This window comes from Vigna unguiculata, chromosome 4 (assembly GCF_037176805.1).
Source record: "Vigna unguiculata cultivar grain cowpea cultivar isolate G323 ecotype 2 chromosome 4, ASM3717680v1, whole genome shotgun sequence".
Classification (NCBI taxonomy): Eukaryota; Viridiplantae; Streptophyta; class Magnoliopsida; order Fabales; family Fabaceae; genus Vigna; species Vigna unguiculata.
Window position 1 is genome coordinate 8,417,703 of NC_140795.1, and position 2,919 is coordinate 8,420,621.

Here is a 2,919-nt window from a genome sequence, read left to right on the forward strand (position 1 = left end):
AAAAGTTATAAATTTTGTAAATAGTTATAAAAAATATAAAATATTATATAAATTAAATTTAACCTAATAAAATATAAATTAAATTTAACTTAATAAAATATAAATTAAATTTTAATTTTAATTTTTTACATGTAACAGATACTCACGGGTACAGTTAGTATGATACCTGCACCAGACCTGTTTATAAACGGGTATTAAAATACTTAATAAACGGGTATTATCTGTCACAAATTTTATCTACAAATGTTCACATGCACGAGTATTTTTATCATATTTAGAAATAACTCATGTAGTTAGAGTATACCTATCAAATCCTGGAAAGTAATTACGTGGATTCTTATGCATCTTAAGGATATATCTAAGATGTAGGGATGTCAAAATGAGCTAGGCTCGACGGGCCAACCCGCCAGCCCGACCAAAAAAACATGGATCGAGATAGAAAATTCAACCCGCCAACCCGAGACAACCTAGCCCGCCAAGCCTGCCAACATGACGGGCCAATCCGCGGGCCAAAACGGGTCAGCCCGCAGCCGTATGAATTAACTGTAAAAAAGAACACATGCAGTGCAGGTGTTGTGTGTTCCAATTTAGTGCTCTGCCATTCCCACTACCAGCCATATCATCAAGTCTTTCTCTCTCGCAAAATTTGGGAAACCCACAGACAGACCCCATCCCTTTTTTTTTCCACTCACAGCCACAATCACGACTCACGAGAAGAGAACGGAAGGCAATGTAGCAGCAGCTACGTCGCATTTCTCCTCCACCGTGACATCCACAACGTCGCTGGTCACGAACACGAAGGCAGTGCAGCAACGAGAGAACACAGTGCACAGAGAACACAAAGCCACCATCGGAGTGCGAGTCAAGGATGATTCTGACCACCACCACCGTATAGACAGGTTCGTTCATAATTTGCGTTTTGGTTCCTTTTTTATTTGTAACCTAAATTTCTAATTTTCGTAACCCTAAAATTCGTTTCTCGTAATTGGAGGTGAAGGTCTATCTATGGTTCTTGTTGCTGCGATTTCCCCTTCTTTGGACCCACTTGTATAATTGGATTTGTGTTCCTTGTTATAATTTTTAATTATACTTTGAGCTAACATCATATCATATTTTTGCAGTTATGTTGTTGATGTTGCTGATGTAGATAATCTTAGGATATCAACAAGTGACCTTTGCAAAACAAACCATCATTTATCTGTGTTTTCCATATTTTGAATTTGTTTGGATTTTGATAATGCTCCTATTTTTAGCTTACATTAAATCACAGTTCATGGACTATTATACTAATGTGGATCGTGACTACTAGTGGTAGTGGTAGATTTATGTTTAATGCTTAGTTGAAAATGAACTTGTTTTATTTCTTTGCCTTTGTCAATAGTGACAGGCAAATTTGTTTGGCTTCGTGAATAGCCATGTTTCATGATAATACCCTGAATTGAACATGTTTGATGTAGCTGAGTTGTTTGTGTTGTGATAATTTCCTTTATAACATGTTATTGCTGTATTCTTGAAGGAGAATTTTATTTGGCTATATAACATTGGGATATTGTTCACTGAACTAATTCTGGAATAAAAATACTTTAAATATGATTTTGGGAATCCAATGACACATTTGGGAAAAAGCTTGCGGGCCAGCCCGCCAACCCACGGTTCGGGTTCAGCAACACAACTCGTTTTCCCCTAACAGATCAGCCCGGCCTGACCCGTTTAAAACGGGCTAAAATCAGGTCGTGTCCAAACTGGTCGGTTTGGCCCGTTTTCACACCCCTACTAAGATGTATTTGTCATGGAAAAGTTGACCCAATTTTATGAGATTATATAGATACTGACATTGTTAAAGATCTTGACGGTTAGTGGCAGATCTTGACCAAAAATATTGAACGGGCCAAAATAATATAATTTTGAGATTATTAGATTTGATCATTAGTATAATGCTTTAAAAAATGGCTTATCTACTAAAATATTTGATCCTTAGTATAATGATTCAAAATATGTGAAAAAGTAGAATTATCTTGTTTTCATCAATAGTTTCTTTTTTTATCACTTTTAAACAATGAATTTATTCTTTTACTCTTTATCAATATATTTTTTTTTGTAAATAATATTAAAAAATAATTTATCATAATCTAATAAAAAGTTGAGACACGTAATTATTAAAAAAAATAGTATAGTGAAATCACAATTAAGAATCAATTATGAAAAAACACATGATACATTATTTTTTTTCTATATTCATAAAAAATGAATAGACAAAAAGCTAATGAGATAAAAAATAATTTTTTCATTATCAAGTGAGACAAGAGACAAGAAAATAAGAGGATAAAAGAAAAATGAAAGCAAAAATAATGAGTTTGTATCTAACTTTTTTTTCTTCAAAAACAAAAGGAAAACATACAAGAGTGTGAGAGATAATCACAATTTGTGAAAAAAACTAAAAAGAAAATAAGAAGGAAAACAAAAATTATCTTAATAAATATTTGGTTTAATTACTCTTTTGATTCATGTTTTCTTATAAAAATGTTAAGTTGGTCCTCCAGTTTTTTAGTCTCAATTTGGTCCCGATTTTTTTAAAAAACTAATGCAATTTGGTCATTTACGTTAAATTTCTTGGAACGAATCAATGAGTGTTTCATTAAATTTGAAATGGTTTGCTTTGTTGATGTAATTAATATAATCCTAGTATCAATTTTTTAACAAAAACTTGGACAAAAAAAAAAATTAAACCTAAATATTTTTATTCTTTATTATCTATTAACATGAAATATTGTGCTTTATAAAAGAAATAAAAAAATACACAATTTAATTTTCATCAATTCCTAAAATATACTATCTACAATTTAAAAAATTTAATAAATATCTAATATATATATATATATATATATATATATATATATATATATATATATATATATATAT

At 31.0% G+C, this 2,919-nt stretch overlaps 1 long non-coding RNA gene across 1 annotated transcript; it reads left to right on the top strand.

Annotated features, from left to right (window-relative positions):
- The first annotated feature begins 471 nt into the window (after positions 1-471).
- LOC114182610 (uncharacterized) lies at positions 472-1,507 on the top strand. Its single transcript, XR_003604129.2, has 2 exons — positions 472-899; positions 1,122-1,507. It is a non-coding gene; the product is annotated as an uncharacterized LOC114182610 (long non-coding RNA).
- Positions 1,508-2,919: the final 1,412 nt, after the last annotated feature.